Raw genomic sequence first — 23257 nt, forward strand, 5'->3', positions numbered from 1 at the left:
CGTAAGCGAGTTGTAGGTTTGATTTATACGAAACAATTCATGTCGTAGGCCTGTCGCAAGCTTGTCGCATGCGACAAAGTCGTACCGTGTAAATCGGCCCTCACGGAGCTTATTAGGAATGTGTTGTTTGAAGGTTATCATGCTGTAGCCGTTTAACGCCAAAATGTTGGCGGTCGGGTCTAGATGAACGAAATCGTGTTTTAGAAAGCATTAGAAACTGACAATGTTATGACATTCCTTTTACTAGATCTTTTTATTTACAATGGAAAACACGACCAAAGATGTATTACAACATCGAGCATCCATTAGGACATAATAACCAGAAACCAAAGATGTATCACAACATCGAAATCACTGAAAGGTGTATTATAATCTCCTTATTGGAGTCCTAAAATAGCTAGAAATCAAAGACTGGATGTATTATAACATCGAGTACACATTGGAAATCAAAGATGTATTGCAAGTGCGAGAAAAAAAATTGACCTCTTTGAGGCTTTAGCAATATAAATCAAAGATTTATGATAACATTACGTGCATAGGAACAACCTTGAAGTTTCTTACATGACAAAGCAAATGCGGTATCCAGTACATCTACTTATGTTACATTATTAAAATTGTATTAGAGAGGTTTTCCCAAGTTGAATGTTGGTAAAATCACTCTGGACAAAAGTAAATAACATAGATATTACTCGCATGAACTAATCAGGACCCGAAGCAAGTACTTTAACTGGCGTCATGTGCGCGATTGGGTTTGGTTACTCAGTAAAGGTGACATCCTATCGCAAAAGTGCTAATGGAAAAGTGAAACAAAAGGGAATTGCTTTCGTAAACCTCTGAATACTATTTACATCACGTTCCTTGCATTACATTTTTTTTTACCGTAAATCGCAATTATAATGGCATGACTGAATATTGCGATAGATCTACAAAGTCTCAATAATCACCTATAACCAAAATAATGAAACAAATAAATATGCCTGGATTTATTAAAACAGTGTAAATGAAACTCGGTCTAATTAACATAAGCGTTTTTCTCTCTAAAGTAGGCGATATGAAAACCTTAAAAGAATGCCAGTCTTTTTTCCTCCTTCTTTTTGGTCCTTGTTTTTGTACACTTCCAATGATTTTTTCATCTCTTGGAGCGATTTTCAGGCCTTTAGGTGTCGTTAAGTCAATTTTAGTTGCTCCGGCACTTGAAGTAAAGCAACGAACCTTTCTCTAACACCGTTGAATTGTAACAAATCCAGTCATAAATATAACATCTACTGTGTTACAGTTAGCACAATGATTCAATTCAGCGCCTCCTTCCAGTGAGAGCACCCAAGCCTTATCATAATTCTGATAAGCGCGCGCAATTAGTTCAGTCTCCCCACTGCTTTTACAATCGGTGTCATCAAGTCACTACAGTACATTGAGAACATTGGTTTTATGTCAGTTCCTTCTGAAGAGCTCCCGTCACGCCACATTTCTCAAAAAAGGGAGGGAAAAAAAAAAAAAAAAAAAAAAAGACAGACTGGCCTACTTCATTTTAGTTGTCTCCAGGTCTCAGTTATTATTCCTATGTGACGACACAATTCCTTCAAAGGAAAGATCTGTCTTTCGTTTTACACGCGTGGGTGTCACTGATGAAAAAAAAAAAAAAGAAAAAAAAAAAAAGCCTTTTCCATAAGAGCCACCATTCTGATAAGCACACTCCTTTCAGATGTCCAAAAATAAAAATAGTCATAAAAATAATGTAAAATAAGCGTCTAAAAGCAGCTTATGCCGAAATGAAATCAAGTTTAATCTTGAGGCGTTTGCTAACTGAGTAAAAGCGAACCTTCAATATTATAACGAAAGGCCATGTAACGACTGAGCTTATTTATATATAACACAGCTAAAGCGTGTGACAAGGAGTGCCCCAAGCCTAAAATGTACTTAATCACGGCTTATCGTGTTTTGATTAATAAACGGCAAGATATCCTCATAACGCAACTATATTTGCATCACATGTCACGGAGAGGAATAACTGGAGCTTGGTTCGCCTGCTGAGGTCGTTTGCAAAAGACAGCAACCAGAGCTCTTCTGAAGTCTGGCATTCGAGCAGTGTATATGATTGGATTCACAAGCGAGTTTACATAATACAGAGCGATCAGCGCGAGATTTAACCGACGAATTGGTATGCTGGATAATGAACTAATAATATCAGTTGTATAATAGAGAAAACTGCTTATCACAAATGGGAGCCACATTAGCATAGATACAACAGTCACAATCAACAATGTCACGGTCAGTTTTCTTTCTCTACTGGCTGCTCTGTGGTGTTGAGGCTGCGCTCCACAACGGACTTTAATAACAATGGCCACGTACGAAACAGAAATAATCAACAGACAAATTGAATTAAATGAATTCCATAAGTAAAAAAAATGACTTCGTTGTTTAAATTGCTCTAGAACTCCAACCCCAGCTGATACCAACCCAGCTGTAATTCAAGTGATAGCAAAAATTAAAACATAAATCCATTTTTGCATAACAAGATGCCTCAGCGGCCAAAACGTCGCGTGAAGCCGCTCCAAAGAAATCGCACTGATGTTAGTTACAGATGCAACAGGAAACAAAACATAAAGAACTATCATATAGACTTCTAGCTTATCAGGTAAACCGTCCTTCCATAAATTACAATAGTATTGTCCAACGAGACCAGCAAAATTTCCGGTGGCAGTTACCCCAACCAACATATCTATAACTGCCAAATTTATCACCAGGTACGTGCTACGCTTGCGGAAACTACGTTTTTTCATAAAAACAATTATACTAACGAGATTTAGTATTATTATAGCGAGAGACAACATCAACGCTACAGCAAGCCAGGGTACGCATTCAGCAAACGAAAACATCAGTTTTGCTGCTGGAAGAAACAGCTTTTCTACCTGTTGAGAGAAATACGTTTCTATTAGTTATAAGTCTTAACATTCTTTTAATTATAAGTTTTAGCATTCTTTTAATTATTGCTTGAAAGTACTTAACGAGTAACGAGTATAGTGACGCCGGAGATATGTTAAATAATCATGGCTTGGGAAAATGTCAACGAAATTGATGGCATTGCACTAACCCCGCATGTTGAAAAACTTTCATCAATTTCCTTTTGCAACTCGTACTGCTCATAAAAGATTTAAATACTGGTCGATGAAATTCTGCTGAGGTTGCATTTATCGGAGTGAGCTTTTTGTCTGTAAGCAATTGTTATGTTAGAATACTCACTCTTTTAATTGTGTAAATACTAGTTGTGTTTAGTTTTAAATATTGTTCAAGTTTGCAGCCTAACAGAAACCATTACACTTAATCAACGGCTGTTTTTGACCCACTGACCCAATAAAAACTGTTACCGCAGAAGCGTTTGTTTAAGGTTACAGTATACCTTCGGGTCGGCAATTTTCTTCAAATTTGGATTTTTGAGTCAAAATAGTGGTCGAAGAATAATCTCTAATTTCTGAAAAAAAAATTGAAAAAGGCTAAATATTGGCGGAGAAATGGCGGTTTTACGTTTTCACCGGAAGTAAAGTTTACCTCTTGATTGACAGCCCTATAGCGCGTATGCAATCAACCGAGACGATTTTCGCGGGAATTACCTATATGGATGTCACGAATTGACTGCTCAATTGATCAGCATTGTTGTTCTGACTACCCAGCATTTTTGGTATTAGGCGTGTCTCTATTATGTTATAAGTAAACATAGACCACGTTTAAACCATGGACCAGTTCGAAAAAGCGAAAACAGCGAAGAACGAATGAAAATACATCAACGAGTGAAGAAGCGAAAGTTCGCCACGCGGATGAAGCTATAGTTATCGTATAAGGCGGGCAAATATTCGTGGTAAGAGAAAAGAAAGGTTCTGTAAAAATTTCGGAACTTGACAGCAATAACAGGGATGCTGACAGAGACTCTCCTGATGAGTCCGATATCGACGAATCGTCGGACTCATTGAGACCATTTGAAATATTATCCATGCACAGTTGCCCACACACAGTTGCTCTCCGCGCTTTCTTGTGTTTGTTTCCTTCGCTCAGCCACTCTAGCGTTCGTATCCGTTTTCAGTCTTCCCCATTTTGCCAGACCAGCTTCAAGAAAAACTGAGCTACAGAAAAATTATCTCCCTGCCTTCGGTTCCTTGAGCGCATTGCGAAACACAAGAGTTTTTTAGAGATTCGCGCGTAAATTTCACCAGGAGGTTAACGGTAGTAAACTTTCCCTGCCCTGATTGGCTTAGTTATCTGAGAACCCAGTTGAAGGCGTTTGTGGGCGGAGTTTGTTTGCGAAGCAGAAAAATTTTTTTAGCGCTGTTTACTCGAATAAATTTTTTCACTTGAAGCAGACAATTTAAAGAGTTATAACTCAAAGGGAATTTGTTCAATTGCTCTTAAATTTGGACAGTGGCTAGTTTAACATATAAACTACAAAAGCGTGTCTGGGAATTGTTAATTTCGAAATACTTTTTCTTCGAGAGCGATTTTTGTACGATCACTCCACATTTTTTTAATCCTATTTCGAAAATGTTCTGTAACTTTTTACTGCAATTGAATATGCCAAAACGCAGACACGTTTTTTAAGCGCTTTGGGCCCTGAAACCGAGGAAAAAATTAAATTGGCGAAAAACGAAATTCGCTTTGACTTGTAGCTTTCGAAAGGTGATTCGGGCGCTCGCATTTAGTGGTCGTGAAAAATTCGACAATTCATTTTCTTTCAAAATTGTTGGTATAGTTTGATAGCCAGCTCCATAAGCTTTAATTTGATATAGGGGTTTAGGTATCTACAGCTTAAACTACACGCGCTACATCGCTTGCGCGCGAGACACCCCTGAAGGTATACTGTAACCTTAATTCGACGTTTCTTTGGCCAGTCTGAATTAAGACAAATATGTTCGAACTGAAATCGACCGACGCCTATCAGCTGAAATTTTAACTGAAATGAAAATAAATCAAACAAATCTACATGTAACCTGGTTGATCAACTCAGTAGCACAGACCTTTGCATACCGTCTATGCGTTTTCTCAACTTTATTTTCATGTTCAACTTTACCTTTAATGTATTTCCTAAGTTTAATTTTAGACTATAATTACTAGACAAAATAGAGCTGTAACTAGGACGAAGCATATTAAAGTGAAAAAACGTTCTCTAGTTAAAACATAGGCACGCAAGGCGTGCAAGAGTTTTTTTTTTTTTGCGAAGTGTCGAAGATAGGAGCATTTATGGAGCTGTTTACAGTAATGATTTGGTTAATTTGACAAGCTTTTTTGGTTGCGATGTACACCAAGAAAGAAACTGGGAATTTATGATGTACATGCGATGTTACATTGGTCATGGTAAGATAGCTAAATAGTAAGCCATAAAGTGTTTGACTGAACAAACTACAGTAATCTGACACGTCTCCAGATTAATGTAGATACTACTCTCCAGATAATGTAGATAGATGATTTTCTAACAGGCAATTTGATTCGTTCTTTGATACAACCCGCGCTGTGATTGAAATGACCCGCGCACATGCATAACCCACTCACTCACCGATCACATAGCCCTTCCAACCCCCAAGTTAAGTTAATCAGTTAGGAGACTTTTTCGCATTTTGTACGAGTCGTAAGTTTACCCTTTTTACACAACACAACACAACTTCACCGAAAATAGAAAGAAAGAGAAAAAAACCCCTCTCTGACAAGTTGAAAGTCTGATTTAATTAAATTGCACTTTAACTTGGTGCCACGCAGTCTTCAAAGAACATTTGAACAGTTTTCATACTTTTCACCTTTAAAAACATCGGACAGAAATGAATGTCATCAAATAAAACTATTAAACTGCCCCTGCAGAGACGTAAAAACCGTCCAGAAATGAAAGCTTCTTTTTTGTTTAATATCCTGGTAACAATCAGGATACCTAAACTATAAAAAATTAAAAACTTTTTGCCAAAAAATAAAAATATCTCGTTATATTTGCATACAACAAGAACAAAACAATCGTTACCCACACTTACTATTGTAAACGTTAGAACTGTTTCAAATCTAAATAGTCTCGTCTCCTCTAAAACATGTCCTAAGAACTAGAAGCAAAGATTGGTGACCTCTAATTGAATTTACTCCTTGTGAAAAACAAAAGTGTCAAGTTACCTTTGTAACTAAAACTGAAAATATCCCGACCGTTTGCATACTACTAACTCACGAACTGTTTCAAACCTCAAGGCTCATCTCCTTCATTACTAAAATCCTCAGCCTAACCCACAGAAAATGTCGAAGTAAGCCCAATATATGAATACTTCCTCCTCTTTTATAGAAGAATAAATATGGCCGTTCTGAACTCTATCGGGATCAAATCTTCTCACATACCATTTACCTTTACAACAAGAAATTTGATTGGCTGTTTATAGTAGATCCAATCTGATTGGTGTGACATACATACATCTCTCGCTCACTCACTCATCCATTGACCCGTCCATAACATACCCGACGCGCCGACTAAGAGGTATTTTTTTTTTTTACAAAAAAATAACTCAAAAAGGATTTTAAAAATAAGCGCGCGAATAGAATACATACGAAAAGAAGTGTGAAAAATTTATGAAAATAGAATACAAAAAGAAGTGTGAAAAAAGCTGAAAAATAAAAAGGCAAATAAGGTCTAATTACAGTAAAATGGAGTATTGCCTAGGCAACGGTTTTGAGTTATTATCCGCGTCGACGGTTTTAGCTGTGTGCCAGGATTCTAGTCTTTTTCGAACGCGGTAATTGCCTTTGTCAACAACACAAGCATTATCGAAGTCAATGGAGTGGTTGTTTTGCCATGCATGGTTTGCGACATTTGGGCCCTTTGTATAGTTCTTCAAATTTCGTTGATGTTCCTTTTTTCGGGTTTGGAAACATTTTCCGGTTTCTCCTATGTAGTTCCAAGGACAGTCTTTGCATGGGATTTTATAAACAACATTACATTGGAAATCTGAAGGTTGTCTGAACTTCGGAGACAGGAATTCTTGTTGAAGGGTTTTAAATATTTTGTTGACCACGCGGATTTCATTGTTACGGAGTAATCTCGTAAGAGGCTCGGTTAGGCCGCTGATGTAAGGGAGGCATGCAAAACCCTGGTACGTATCCGATGGCTTGACCCATTGAAAAACATAGAAACCAGTTCTTCCGATGGAGGAACTTTAGGTGAAGGTGGCTTCTTATTGAGAATGTTAGAAATAACAGCCGATGGGTAGACGTTAGCTTCTAACGCGGCCCTGACGTGTGGTTTCCCGTGTTTTTCCATCATGACTGCTAGGGAGACTGGATGCCCGGAACAGAAGGGTCGAGGCCGTACTGATTTTGTGTTTTAGTTCATGGTGGGAAGAGAAATCCAAGTATCGGTCTGTGTGGGTTGCTTTCCGATACACATCAATGACGGAAACACCATTTCTTCTGGAAACCAAGGTGTCCAAGAAGGCAATTTTATCATTGTTTTCAAGTTCAATAGTGAAAGAAATTTTGGGATCGGAGGCGTTTAGAGTATTGTGAAAGGAAGAGGCAGCGTCCTTCTTGATGATCACAGAACTGTCGTCAACAGAACGTTTCCAAACCCTCGGTGGGACTGATGACGTACTTATAGCTAGTTCTTCAATCACTTCCATACAGAGGTTGGCAACGATAGGGCTAACGGACCGCCCATAGCACAGCCGTGAATCTGCTTGTATATATACAGTTATTATAGACAAAATAATTGTTTGAAAGGATTAGATCCAGTAGAGAAACGATGTCATCAGAACAAGTCTCACACTTCTTTTCATATATATTCCTTTCGCGCGCTTACATTTTTTTATTCGTTAAAGGCTATAGACTGATAGCCGAAAGCTTATGTGTTTAATCCATTTTTGAACCAGAGAAAGTTTTTCACTATAATTAATATACTGACTCTGATTTGAATTCGTGAAAAAGAATATTTGAACAAGGAAGCAAAAGGAATGCTATTATGAGCGCATGCAAAGGCTTCAAAGGCTTTTTTCCCGAAAGTTTTTGTTGAAGATTTTAACGAAAACATGCAGCTGCAGAATTTGTGTTACTCACAATTTTCTTTTCTGTTTGGTAGTCAAACATTTATTCTCTATCTTGAATTATGAATTTGTTGAGACAGTACACGCGTTCTCATCACAGAGGACATTTTGTCGCGTTTACATAACCTCATCTTAACACCGGGGGGGTTGGGAGAAAGTTATGCTTCTCGGGTTTGCATAACTTTCCAGTCGAATTCTCTCAACCCCCCCTCCTCCTCCCCGCCTCGTGTTTAGCAGAGGCTATGTAAACGCGGAAAAAGTCATCTGCTGCTTAACTGCACCCCTATTGAGAAGCAATACAATAGCCAGACATGAATTATTTTCCCCGTCTTTTAGCGTTGTGTCTATTTCAGTCATGGAAATACATGGACGAGTAGCAGCTGCGGAAAATTCATCTGTTACAGCTACAGCATTGCCTGTTTTTCGAACTTGCGACGAAGAAAAGTGTACATGGCATTTCAGAAAGTCTTCCCAGAAATTTTTCTACCAATAAATACTTTTATTCCCAAAAAATTGAGTGTTATTCTCAATTGGAATCCAAAAGCAACCTTGTGCTACTGATTATTACCGCTGAACAGTAATATACAGCTTATTCCTCGATAAAATGAGCTCGTAAAAAAATCAGTCAATGTAGTTCTACTGTCAGAAAATGCTCAGCTCATGCCAGTATTGACCGGCACATCCTCTAAACTATTGCAATAGTCTAGTTTGTCAGTTCTAATTTACACTAAAAATAAAGCGGAAAAATTATACATACGAAATGATTGGAAATAAGTTCTAAACGTTTTCGATCTACCTTGTTGATAGGAAGTCTTTCCTGATGAATGGTGTCGCAAGCTCAACTGCGAAAAGAAACATGAAAGTTTTTAGCATTTATAAACATTTCTGGAGGAGAACGTTGTTCTGGAGTATTACGTTGCATAAATATCTAGGCAAATTTTATCGAAGCGGAGAGAGTTTCTGTTAAAATGCGATCATTAAACGATAGTTATACGATAGCCAGTTAGAAATAATTTTGTCGATCATTATTTCAACTTGACTGCTTCGGCTATTGTCCCATACGTGTTGTATCTAGCTTAGGTCACAAAAACGCAAAGACGGTTTCTGCCTTCAGAGAAAAACCGTCCAACCATCTTTTCTGGTTTGGTGTGTTGGACATGAATGGGTGTGTGCCTATGGCATGCTAAAATTCACACGTAAAATTCACCTGTTAGAGGAAAAAACAACTAAAAAGCGATAAGAATCCATTTACTGAGCAATTACTGGACAACTTTTCGCACCAAACTGCAGCACTCACGATGCTTAAATTAGATTATAAATACTCGATTTCATTTTTCCAGAAACAATACGTTCAAATAAAATTTAAACCCTACGTTAGAACTTGCAAAGAATTGTAGTCTTTTTTAACGAAAACAATCAGCAAAACAGGTCAAAGATAATTTTAAAAGAGAATTCAACCTACACTTGAGCAGAGAGCCCTAGCTGAAGAGTGAATAATGGTCTGGTTCAAGGGAAATTCACGCTGCAAAGAAAACATATAAATTACTTAATATTCAATCGTAACAAAACGTATATCTCTAAAGCAATTTTATTTTTGGCTAACTTAACTTACCTTTTTGGAAGATATTTTCTGTATCTTTGAATTTTAGGAGACACAGAAGATACGCAGATGTTCAGAGAACTCAAGAAACTGCACAAATAAGTATTAAGCGGGGTGTGTTGAGTAAATATTTTTGAAAATATGTCATCCAAATTGACGCCTCCATTCAGTTTTACTCACATCTGCCTTTATGATTAAGCACTTATTAACTGAGAGTCAGGTCATTACGGGAAAATTTGGAACCGAGACCTTACCGTATTGACCAAGCAGTGGGGTGGTCAATACGGCAAGGCCTAGGTTTGAGATTTCCCCGTAAAGACATGCAAACTGTCGAAGTTAGTACATTGTTTATTATATGGCTTTTTGCACTTTTTTTTTCCAGGCCCATGATCGGCCCGTGGAGAATTATGCCCTAGAATTTGCTAATCAGAGCGTGCGTTATATCGACTTCAAACACAAGCCATATAATTAATAATAAATATGGCTTTGGTTTGTGGCCGATATAACGCGCGCTCTGATTGGCTAAGAGCGAGATCTGAGCGGTCATTATGCAGCCGTAATGCCCACGGGCCGATTACGGATTATGCAAATTAGGAAGAGCCCGGCTCGGAAAATTCAAGCGCATTGAAACGATGAAAGCCGATTAAAAACAGTAAGAGAAGTAAATTTAATTCCAAGTAGCTAAAAGTTTAGGGATTTTTCCTTAATAAAATTTACATAGAAGTCGTTTTTGACTTCCCGGTAACCTTGGCGAGCACTAGTGAAAAACAATCAAAGTTTGCCGAGTGTCGAGTAAAGCTAAAATCGTTAAGTGAAAAACACCATCGGCAGATGTGTCACGTATCCTGAGCAGAAAACCACGAAGAAACTTATAAGTTATCATCTTAGTCACAATAATTACCGAAATATTGAACTCCGTTTCAGTTCTCATTAAATAGATTCCCTCGCTTCAACACAAGCAAGTGAAAATCAGCTTCCAGGATCATCAGGTGTAAACAATCGGGCGGTTTCTGTCGGTAGCAGTGTTTCTGATACCTGCAGGAAGTTTTAGACGCTCACAAGGCTTGAAAAGTTCATTCATAAGTCCCAGAATTAAGAAGGCCAAGATATGTTGTCGAAAGCGAATGCGAAGATCGAGTTATTCTGAGCAGTGCATTCTGAAGCATTAGTATTTTCTTTCACTAAAAGACCGTTGGTTTGGACCATTTTGAAGCACTTTCTGTCTTTTCTATATGCGTTGACGTTTCGCCACAAAAGTCGGAAAAACTCCCTCATCAAGTTGTGGCTCCACGATACTAAAATACCTTTTTGAGGGCTGTGACAATCATTTTTCCCGTAAAGAATTACAGTAGTGAAGTTCACTGACTGTGTAGTTTTGCCCTGGGTTTGAGACGATGAATGAATCGGTAAACGCGCGCATCGCCGGATATACATTGACGACTTCCGCTCGAATAATTTTTTTTTCTTTAATTCGTGAGCCATATAATAAACAACTTAATAACCTCGACCGTTCGGTCGTTACGGGAAAATCTCAAACCTCGGCCTACCGTATTGACCTCGCTATCGCTCGGTCAATACGGCAAGACCTCAGTTTGAGATTTTCCCGTAACGACCTCACTCTCGGTTATTAAGAAGTTATATTGACTCGTTTCCTCAATGCTCTATCGTATTACTCTTAAAATTGTTGTGAAATTTATACATTAGCAGAAAAAAAACAATAAGACTTATGAAAATTTTGTCCGTTGTGTTTAAAAATCTAAGCGAGCAACTGGTAACTATTAAAATATCGAACCTACTTAGTTCTTAGCACTGTCTATTCTTCACCGTTATCGGGCGTTACGAAAAATTGTCCAAGTCAAGCTATAGAACAACCTAGAACCGGAAGTCATTCAGCCGTGACCAATTTGTATAAGAACATTCCAGAGCATTCTCATCCTTATGTAATAACTCAGATTAGAAACTGTGTCAAACTACTTAATTTAGCTCCTAATAGAAGTTTCTAGAACTTTAAGCCTCATGTATATTAGAGCGAGAGTTTCTTCTGTAAGAGTGACTGGTTCAAATTTGAAGAAGCTTAGTGCTGTAAATTCGTGAAGTTACCTTACGGAAATAAATTAGTTTGTTGCTGTTACCAGCGATCCTGAGTTTTGTCTGGAACCAACCCTGCTCTACAACGATACTCGTAACAGTGGGTATGCTATTTAACAATTATTCACCGAAGTGGAGGTAAATATCCATCACTTTCAACAACACTGAGGTCAATAATTGTTTTAGTATATACCACACCAGCTGAATAATTAGCGGACCAAAACTTTATTCTGTGTGACAAGCGGTCGGAAATTTTAAAATCTCTTGCGCCGGCTGCTCGGAGGTGAATAGTACTCGCTAATCACCTCGGAGTTAGCCAATCAGAACGCGCGAAAAGCACTATTCACTTGTGTGTTATATACTAATATATAATATTTCCAAAGATCAGGGGTCGCTTAGAGAGAAGCACTTTCGATATTGGTGTGATTCGCGTCAATGCATGCTTTGCTGTATGACCTGGTCTGGTGTGAAATGTTTGACGCTCATTTCTTAGAAAAAAGCTCGTAAAATAGATTTTAATCTGTTCTTTCCCAGGGAGGGTAGACAACACACGCTAAGAGACCATTTTTAAGAGAATGTTTCCGCAACAGGTCCAACGGAGTTGGCGACAATGATCAATTATATTATACACTTGGAAATAGGAAACATCTCAGTGTTGGAACAAAGAGAGATAGCAAAATAACTTTTTCGCGTTAATCTGCATTTTCCGCAGATCAAAGCCGTCTTTTCCGCAGACAATAATTGTAGATCTATTTATAATTCAAGAACTAACCCGCACATTTACTTGGCAATGACATCCGACGATGTCGAAACGTCACTTATTAATTTCGCTAATTTTTGTGTTGAAAACAACCTACTTATCAAATAAAATATGTATGTATCATAACGTTAGGAGAAAGGAGAAAAAAATTCAATCAAGATCGAAAAGAGTATAGACCCTTTTCATAAATGGCTGCCAATTTAAAATTCTTTTGTATGCATTTAAATTAGTCTCACTAAACTCGTTTGGGAGTAACAATTCTTTTGAATTATCAACTCAAAAACGAGGTCAGTCAGGCTAGTTTTAATACTTACAAAAGAATTTATAATTGAAAGCCATTTATGAAAGGGTCTATGAAGGATTTTTGAAAGAAATTAACACATGCAAGTTTAAATAAATACGTGGTATATGCTAATCAGTGACGTAATAGCAATTGGAAATCATATTTATTAAACGCATCTTACAATTTTTTACCAGACTAAATTGCTTAGAAATCATTAAATTGTTACTTCAACATAATTTTAGTGTTTTTGAAAACGTCATGGCATGTATTTCATTCTTTACAACTTTGTAGAAAAACAAAAAACAATTATAAATTTCTTTCTTCTCTCCATTATACGTCTAAAAAACACCAATGGGTCAACCATCTGGCTGTGAACAAATTATACCCCTTTGTGGATGAAGGCTTTAATTATTTACAAGGCGATTATTTACCAGGCAGTAACCAAATTTCATGTTGACTTCAGTTCAATATCGAGAAAAGGCATTTCCTCACTCAGGGCCTCTTCATATGAGCCCGGTCAACCGGGCTGGCTCGGTTTTCGAGACTCGCCACTTTTTCCTTCGTGAAAATATCGATGTGTTCATATGAGAAGCCGGGCTGGCTCTGTTACCGAGACCTCGGTTTTTGCGACCGTCTCGGTAACCGGGATGAAAATTTTCCCATATGAACACTTCAGCCCGGGTAACCGGGACGAAACGTTTTAGAAAAAATAGCTTCGCTTTCGCAACATAGCGCCAAAATGGCATAATTTTTGTCTTGTATGTATTTCCACTTTAGGATTATCCGAATTAGCTTTATTAGCTAAGTTACAAGAGTCCACAAGGCTGTGACAGCCGCGAACGATACAAGTTTATGCTCTACCATTTTGGTTGCGTTTCTTGAATTTCATCTCGGTCGACCGGGCTGAAATTTCCCATATGAACAGTCATGCATTCAAAGCTCTGAAATTTTGCACTGAATGAGCTGATCAAATTTATATTCAAATATATTTCCCTTACAGTGTGAATTTTAACAGCTTAGTTTAACAAAATTCACCAGGAGCGCCTTCCTAATAACAGCATAAACTGAAGACGGGTCTGAAGTTCTTGCAGATTAATTAATTCGGCGGACACCGAAGTCGTACATGCATTCGCCTTCCCAAATATTCATGTCTAAAATATTAGCGCAAGCTTAAAACCTTTCCTTTAATGTGTTTCTGTTAAAACTGAATGAGGTATTTGTCCGTAAGGCTGCATTTCTCGGAATTTACTTTACTAATAATAACGTTTATCAGAAAACTAATCAGAAATTGGGAATATTAATGCGTTATTTTTCCGTCATTAAATTGAAATTGAAATTGAAATCTAAATCGTCCCTTTTTCTGCTGTGAAAGTGGAAACAACCGTTTTGGGAAATTTTCAATATTTTACCTCTTCGACTAAAAGGTGAATTTCTTTTGAGTTCTATTCAGAAGGGCTGGTAGGAAGAAGCAGGAAAAATTTTCGCCGCTTTTTCACACAATTGACAAAATGAACATTGAGTTAGTGTCGACTTTTATATAATCGTCACAGCGGGTTCATTTGAAAGTAAGTCTTTTTATTTTCCGATCACATAACCTTGAAAAAATTTTGTTATCAACCAGGAGCCATAATCGGGGACGGAGACCGTAAGCGCGCACCATTTCTAGTATTGGGGCTGTCCCCATGATATGGGACAATTTTGCTATTTTTAGAACAGATTGCGGCATCCCGCGTACATGCTGCGAGGGTTTTTGCTGATGTAGCGCGGGAAGTGGCGTCCGAAATTCCTGAAATGTTTGATGCTTTAGGCCCACAACTCAATACGTTCATGTCTGTTGGAAGTTTACTTCAGTATTTTCGTCGTAAGCTGCTCCAGTTTGAGTGAAGTAAGACAGTGCCGAATTTAGTTATGCGCCGCTTTATATCACTGACCAAGTTGTGTTCCGCTCTTCTTTTATTCTTCTACAAGAGCTCCACATTACTCCACTCTAAGTTTCACATATGTTGAAGATTAACAGCATTTCCAAACCACAGCAAAAACCTAGTTGGATATATTTGGATATAGCAGCGTTTCAGGTCTTCAAAATTTCCCTCCTCTTACCACACGCTTGCGAGGATTTCGTAGAGTCTCTCTCGACCGAAAATTTATAAAATAGTAATTGCAAGTTTGAGATTCGTCTGAATTGTAAGCAACGCTCGATGTTTTATCAGGCCCAATAAGTGACAATAAAGATTATGTCTGTAGATGCTGCTCAGTTTTTTTTGTGTGTAAAAATCCAATAAACTGTCTGTTGTCGATTAATAAAAGCGCCCGCCGATGAGTGCTTTGTACAGTCAGTAAAACATGAAAAATTTTGTATGAAAACGTACATCGAACTCATATAATATTTCTAGTTTTTAAATATGTTTCAAAGGTTGATAAATGTTTGAGAACATATTAAAAGCTTAGCTTAAAATAGGTAAATATAGCAGAAATAACCAGCAAAATTACGATGACGCTTTCTTTAATCAACTCGAAGAACGATTTCGATTTTGTTGGTTGAGTTATCAAAACTCGTTGTCTATTTTATTTTCGCAGTGTAAAATTTCACTATTTTAAAGAAACACACATGATGTTAGTAGCCTTTTGTCTCTGGTGAAAATTGTTGCAACATCTCGGCAGAAAAGACAGCGAAAGAAATCTTTGTCAAGATTTGTTGACAATTGAAAACACCGACTCGGATTTGAAAGTGCAAGCGCTGTACTATGCAAATGAGCTAATTAATGTACTCGTCAGACTTTCCTTTCAAAAACTTTTGCAAACTCGCCAAACAAACAGAAACAATAAGAAACTATCAAAAACAGGGTTTGGTTATGATTAAGCATTGTTTGGGAAACTCACAAATTAACTCGATACCAGAGTAAAGAGTTTTCTCACATAACTTTTCTTTACAGAACAAACGCCAAAGCTTACGCGTACAACTAGCGCGAGCAGATATTATTCATTCACAGCGCAAAATTGAAGTCATGTTTCCGACCCTGAAAAACTCACCTTTTCCATTAGCTCAGAGCATAAAACTACACTTTAGAGCCCTGGTTCTGATTTGCTGCCATATTCCCTGCCATCGCTGTGAAAAATCTGCAAGAGAATCTCGTGACTCTCACCATTTGATCACGCAACGTAACAACATCCACGCGAGAGACCCCGACATGTGCGTGGATCCGCGCGGATATGACGTCATGATGGCGCAATTTGTTCTAAAAGTAGAAAAATTGTCCCATATCATAGGTGCACGCGGATCCCAAGACTTACGGTCTCCGTCCCCGATTATGGCTCCTGTATCAACTCGGTAAAGCATTGCACGACCATGAGTTTTAGAAAAGCCCTCTTGCAAGTTACTTATATTAGCGGTTGGTGAGAAGAATTGAGTATTTCGTCAATTTTGTTAACATTAGTTGTCAAACTGTTAACTACAGAATCTATTTCGTTCTACAACGTAAGCTTTGGTATCATGAACTGTAACATTAAGACAAGTATTTTCCTCATCCGACTACACTCTTTTTTTATATAATACATTTTGTAAGAATATTGAGGCTGAAATTTGCCAAATTTTAAAGAATATTTTAGAATAAACCCGAAGCCGAGATTTTTGAAGAGAATATAATTTTATTGTGTTGAAAGTGTGTAATACAATACAATTATATGCTTTTAGCTAAACCGTACAAAATTCTTCTTTTCTGTAAATGGCAAAGCCAGCCTTAAAGCAACAAAAGCAGCACTAGCCGTATGTTCCATGCTAATAACATTTCTGTAAGAAGTTATGTGCGTCATAGCAGACTTTAATGCCTGCAGGCTGGATCCGAAATTACTTCACCATCCAGACACCAGATACATCAGATACACCAAATACACCAAATACGGAAACAGAAATGTTATATGCTATGAACTAAGAATATTCACAAAAATAATTTCAGCCTAAAATCAGCAGAAAAATAAGAAGATTCAGCCTCGGCCGGAAAAACAATATGCTTATAAAAAAAAGAGTGTACTGAAAGAACGTCAGGTTAACCTGAAATGACATAATTATGCATGTCTCTCCACAGTTACTCCCGACTGAGAATCGTAAACAAGTACCGAGCTGCCCTGATGTTTTCGTTGCCCGAATGTGCAACCTGGCTTGCCGCAGGCGTAGTCATATCTGTTACTATAGTATCACTAAACCTCATCACAATAATTGTCTCTATAAGAAACCGTAATCTCCTCAAGCGTGGCACATACCTGGTTGTCAATCTGGCAGTTGCAGATGTGTTGGCTGGGGGAGTTGCCCCATATTTTCTAGTCTTTCTGGTTGTAGCCGAGTGTACTGTGTGGGACTGGCACTCATCTCAAGAGTGGCGTTTGCTTCTGGCGGTCCTGCTTCTTTTGTTTCTTGTTGCATCTCAGGAAAACATCACTATAATTTCCATAGAACGGCTTCACGCGACATTTTGGCCCCTCAGGCAATCAGCATTTACAGATTGGTGATTACGTTTGTTTGGGTTACAACTGGGCTGATATGAATTACTGCTACATGCAGTTTTTTTGAAATATGAAGGAGTTCGGGGTCTTGTTTTTGTTACTGAGTTCATTTAATGCAATGTACATATTGTACACAGTTTTTATTAGACGTAAATACTCCAAAAAGCAAAGAGATCAAACCCACAGTACCATAGAATATCGTGACTTCAAAAATCTGAATACAAATGAACTATTACATGATCTACAATGTGCCCCATGGGACATTGCCTTTGTTTTTGATGATTTAAACGATGCTTTGATTACAATGGAAACAATGCTAAATGACGTTTTGGACAGGCACATTCCACTAAAATCTAAACGCGTCAAGAACCCGAACCAGCCAGCTTGGATGACTAAAGAGATCTTGTCGTCTATGAAAACAAGAGACAAGCTGTTGAAAACGGCGCGAATTTCAAATCTGCCTGCAGACTGGGAACGCTATACGCATGCAAAGGGTAAAACTACAAGTCTCATCAAAAAAACAAAGAGAAGTTTCTTCCGCAAGAAAATCGACGAAAACAAAGGAAATCCAAAAGGAGTTTGGCAAGCACTCAAAACATTAAGTGGGACTAGTAAACCTCGAGTTCGCATCGATGAATTAAACACAGGAAACAACATCATTAGTGACGAAGCTTCCATTGCAAATGAGCTTAATCAGTACTTCGTAAACATCCTAGATCAAATTGGCAAGGAAAACGACGCTGGCGTAGAGTTTGATGACACCAAGCTGAAAAATTTTGTCTCTTCGCGATTGAATGATAATGTGGCTTTCAACATCCCTCCAATAACGCCTAAGCAGATCATTGACACCATAGGGAAAATCGCTTGTAACAAGGCCTCTGGGCACGATGGCATAAGTATTCGTGTACTCAAAATTATTGCACCAGCGTTTGCAAGTCCATTATGCAAATTGCTGAACCTTTCAATATCGACAAACAGTTTTCCAGACCGTTGGAAAGTAGCAAAAGTTACACCATTGCACAAGGGTGGCACACGAAACGATATCAACAATTACCGCCCGATATCAGTTTTACCTGTCTTTTCGAAGATTATCGAAAAACACGTAGCCAGCTGTCTTCTTAAGTTTTTACATGACAACAACATGTTATATGAGTATCAATCAGCCTTCAGGTCAGGTCACTCTACAGAAACAGCTCTAATCAGACTTACGGATCACATCCTGAAAAACATGGACAATGACGAAGTGACCGGTCTGGTATTTATAGATTTTCGTAAAGCTTTTGATGTTATAAATCACGAACTTCTTCTAAAAAAGCTGTCTATTTACGGTGCAAGCCCTCCGTCTGTTGCCTGGTTTCAATCGTACCTGTCTCAGAGAAAGCAATTTATTACATTAGGGAAAACCACATCTGAACAGCTGACTATCAGACAGGGCGTTCCCCAAGGATCAATATTGGGACCAGTGCTCTTCCTCCTGTTTGTCAATGATATGCCTCTAAACGTTCACAAGTCAACTATGGATATCTATGCAGACGATACCACCTTGTCTTTAAGCTCAGACTGGAAAGCTATTCCTGCACTAAACAAATCATTAACAAAGGACTTGACAGAAGTTGAGAAATGGGCTAGTGAAAACAAAATGTTTATAAATACCAAGAAAACCAAAGCGTTGTTGGCTACGGGAAAGCGTCTGCGCAGACGTATAACCCATGACGCAGGAAAATTTGAAGCTAGGATGCAAAATGCAGAAATTGAACAAGTTGGTAGCCATAAACTTCTTGGAGTGATAATCGACGAGAACCTGACTTACGAAGCACATGTTGACGAACTATGTAACAAACTTTCAAAACGAATTGGTCTTCTACGCCATATAAGCTGCTACTTGAAAAAGAATCAAAAATTGATCTACTATAACGCAGTAATCAAACCACTCTTCATGTATGCAAGCACAGTATGGACATCGTGTAACAAAGAGGCACTCGAGAGAGTTCTCCGTATGCAAAAACGGGCTGCGCGTATTATTCTTGCAGCACAACGTACTAGTCGAACTGTCACTTTATTTAATAAGCTAAACTGGATCCCCTTTTACAAAGAAGCTTATATAAATCGATGTGCACTGGCCTACAAAAGGATAAACAGAACTTTACCTGAATACATGAACACATCTTTAAGGAAAAACTCTGACGTCCATTCGAGAAGTACTAGAAATTGTAATTTAAATTTATTATGCCCCTCTCACAGAAACGCCTCTGAGGGAGGACGCACTTTCGCCGTCAGAACTATTAAAGATTGGAACAGTTTACCCCGGTCTTTAAAAACAGAGAAGTCCGTTAAATCGTTTAAGGCTAAATTATGTGATACTATTCTTAACTCTCAGAAAACTAATGGAATTTTTTAACTCTTATTATTCGTAGTATGTTTGAAATTGTAAGTCCAGTTTATTATTTGTAACCATTTTTAATAGTAACTTAATTAAGTATTTTATTGTAAATAATATCGTATTTTAGCATTTTATTGTAAATAATATATTTTTAGCATTCTAATTATTTTAAGCTGAGGGCCCCAAGTTTATCAGTAACTTAAGTTACTGTCACGGGTCACCCTCATTAAATAAAGTCTTTCACTTCATATTGATTATTTGTGTTTCTTAAGTGTCCATTGTTATTAACGTCCGTTGTGGGGCGCAGCCTCAACACCATGGTGCAGCCAGTAGAGAAAGAAAACTGACCATGACATTATTCATTGTGACTGTTGTATCTATGCTAATGTGGCTCCCATTTATAATAAGTAGTTTTCTCTATTATGCAAGTGATATTTTTATTTCACCATGGTGCAGCCAGTAGAGAAAGAAAACTGACAACGACTTTGTTAATCGTGACTGTCGTATCTTTTCTGTTGTACTTACCAGTTGCTATATTTCATATTGTCGACTTTGTCAATCCAAGTTCCAAATTAGTGTATATGGATGTACGGCTACCTGCTGCTCTGATAGTTTTATGCAAACAATCTTGTAAATCCAATCTTATACACTGCTCGAATGCCAGACTTCAGAAGAGCTCTGATTGCTTTCTTTCGCAAACCTCAGCAGCTGAAAAAAGCACCAGTTACTCCTCTTCAAGAGATGTAATGCAGGCATGGATCAATTATGAGGGTTTGTTTCTTTTATGAAGAATAAAAACCCATAACATAAATTAATCTTTGAGTTGCTCTTTCATATGAAATTTTACAGCGGAGCTCCGGCGGCCAGAATGAACGCCAAGTATAGTAGAGCACCATACTCATATAGGGGAAACCCATGAATTGATTTTCTCATGGTTATCATGGTGTGTTTTTGGGACCTTATAAGGAGGGTTGCATGGGTGAATTCGTATTGTCGAAAGCGTACGTAAAACTAAAGAGGTTCATTTTAAGAGTCATTTAAAGTTGAAACCGAAATCCGTAAATTTTTATCAATTAGAAAAAAAAAAAAAAAAATTTAGAATTGGAATGCATGCGCTGGTTTATGAATAAAGCTGATTCCAGCCGGCAATACCAATGACATGTATGTCAGTCGGAATCTATTGAGCGTCACTTGTTGTAAACCGTCCCTTCATTCTTTGTTGTGTACTGAACAGTGACGGTTATCTCCGCTCTCAAGAGCTGTTGTCCAGCGAGAAAAGCTGCAGTTATTTTCATTTAAAAAGGTAAGTTATGTAAACCGCTTTGAACCGATAAACGATAAACGAACGTAATACCAACCGACCCGAATCATTTATCCTTCAGTTTGTCCAGTTTTGAGAGTGAGGAAGCATTTTAGACATGTTATTTTTCTCACAATGAGAAAAACGTGTTTTCTGCTTGAAACATTTTAGACTTGTTTGAAAATTGCCTAGTCCTCAGCTTCAGCAATATACTCCCCTGTTTGTTTTTTCTTGACTGACTTATCAAATTTATGAACAAGAGTTTCTATGAAAATTAGGGCTACCTGTAAAGATTCGAGTTAAATCATGTGAAACCATTTTTCAAAAGGTAAAGAAAAAGAAACTCCTCGTAACCGAGATGGTCAAAACTTTTCAGTTTCCTCGAAAAATTTTGAACAAAAAACATCCAAATAGAGAACAAAGAGGACGAGGAAAACAGATCCCAAAATTAGCCGTGGCATATCTCGCGCAAATGGTGAGATAAAACTAAACTAATACTGAGTACCATGAAAATACAGGTTTATTTGCGATTAGGATGCCACAGCCGGCTGTACCCAAGAAAATCTTGCCCGCTGAGGTAGACTTTTCTTTTGCACGAAACGAGGTGTTTATATTGCTTACAAATATAGCCCTTTTTAACAAGCCGGCCTTCAAACGTTTTTTTTTCTCTCGTTGCAGTGAAACGTTTTCTCACTAGGAAGGATGTCTTAGTGAAAAGGTGGGATAAGGTGGGTAGGATATTTATATTTTTCTTATAGTTTTTCTATAGTTCCGGAAATTTTCTAGCTTTGTAGCTCTAGCTATAATTATCAACCCGTAAACAACATGAATAAGTTAGGATGGAATATTTTGAAACATTTCACGTTGGACTCGTGATCAGTAATATGCAGGTTATTTTTTTATGAGCAGTTCTAATACTAGTGATAATTACTCGCGGCGGGTTTTTTAGAAAATACCTCGAGTTCTACTTTTAGTTCCTTTATTTCATTCACGTGAATGAACGTGACGGTTCAACTGGAACGGACGTTTTGTTCATCTTCCGTTGAATTACAACTAACTGTTCTATTTTGTCAGTTAAAAGATAAGACTGTTAAGACCTGGCTTAGTTAGCGTTTTCCATTGTTTAATTCTGTTGACGTAATAGCAATTAATGGCTGTTTATTTTTTTTTCCAAACTGAATTGCTAGAAAATCCTTTAACTTAAGTGTTGAAAACGTCCTGGGATATATTTCATTGTTACAACTTTGTGGAAAAACAAAACAACATTAAATTTCTTTTCCATTATACATCTAAAAGACCCCACTGTGGCAACCATCTGGCTTTGACCAAATTATATTCTGTATTGTTTTATTGATGAAGAAAATTGTTTCTGCTTCTCATATTTATTTACAAGGCAATAAGTCAATAACCGTATACATGTATGAATTTGATGCTGACTTAAGTTCAATATTGAGAAAAAAGAAACATTTCCTCTACTAATTCTTTCATCCAAAGCTCTGAAATTTGGAGTTTCAATTGCGCAAAAGGATCATCAAATATTTTTTCGCCAGTGAAGTGTGGACGGGGCTTTAGTTTAACAAAATTCACTCGGAGCGACTTCTTAATAACAATGCAAACTAAGGCGGCATTCAAAGTTCAAGAAAATCCGAGAATTCCGCCTTCCGAATCATGCAACTGAGAATGCACTAGGTTTTTCCTTTTCAATGTAACTTGAAAACTGAAACAATTAGAAAACGCAGTTGGTCTAAAAGTAATATTTTGGTTTCCTGAAATGTTTAAATGCATGGTAAAATATTTTTAGTTTGTCTGTGCAGTTCAAGTTGCAAGACAAGTCATTAAGAAGGACTTCCTATCGACAAGGTGGGGTCGAAAATGGATTTGATAAATACCTCTTACTAACCGAGTTCGAGGGCCGTACTGTAAGTTACGGACCGAGTTTTTTCCCCATTGATTCGCGCTTGGGCCATAAATCGCAGGGGAAAATCGAGGATCCGTGACTTACAGTACGGAACGAGAAAACGAGGTTAGTAAGATATTTTTTACATCTCTACTGTGTGTCTGACGGGTTCAGGAACGATTTCTGTTCACGCGGAACGGCTTGAAATTTCTGACGCACTTCGGAAGCAAAACGACTCAATTCGAAATCGTTGTTAAGTGACTCTTAAGTCGCTAGCAGGTTTTATTACACAATTTCAGAAGTAAAAGAAAGTTTTAAACTTTTAATTGCTGAAAAAGATAAGAACACTTGGCGATAAATCACGAAACATTTTGGCAACAAAAACAACTTTAAATTTTAGCGGGTCG

The 23257-nt window shown here is 37.7% G+C and overlaps 2 pseudogenes; both read right to left on the bottom strand.

Moving 5' to 3' along the window:
- Positions 1–256: 256 nt before the first annotated feature.
- On the bottom strand, positions 257–2895 carry LOC110050927 (sphingosine 1-phosphate receptor 2-like; annotated as a pseudogene).
- Positions 2896–6644: 3749 nt separating this feature from the next.
- Positions 6645–8176, bottom strand: LOC149098035 (uncharacterized; annotated as a pseudogene).
- Between the last annotated feature and the right edge of the window lie 15081 nt (positions 8177–23257).

The sequence above is a fragment of the Orbicella faveolata genome, unplaced genomic scaffold (assembly GCF_042242905.1).
Source record: "Orbicella faveolata isolate gen_17 unplaced genomic scaffold, um_ofav_v1 contig_46, whole genome shotgun sequence".
NCBI lineage: Eukaryota > Metazoa > Cnidaria > Anthozoa > Scleractinia > Merulinidae > Orbicella > Orbicella faveolata.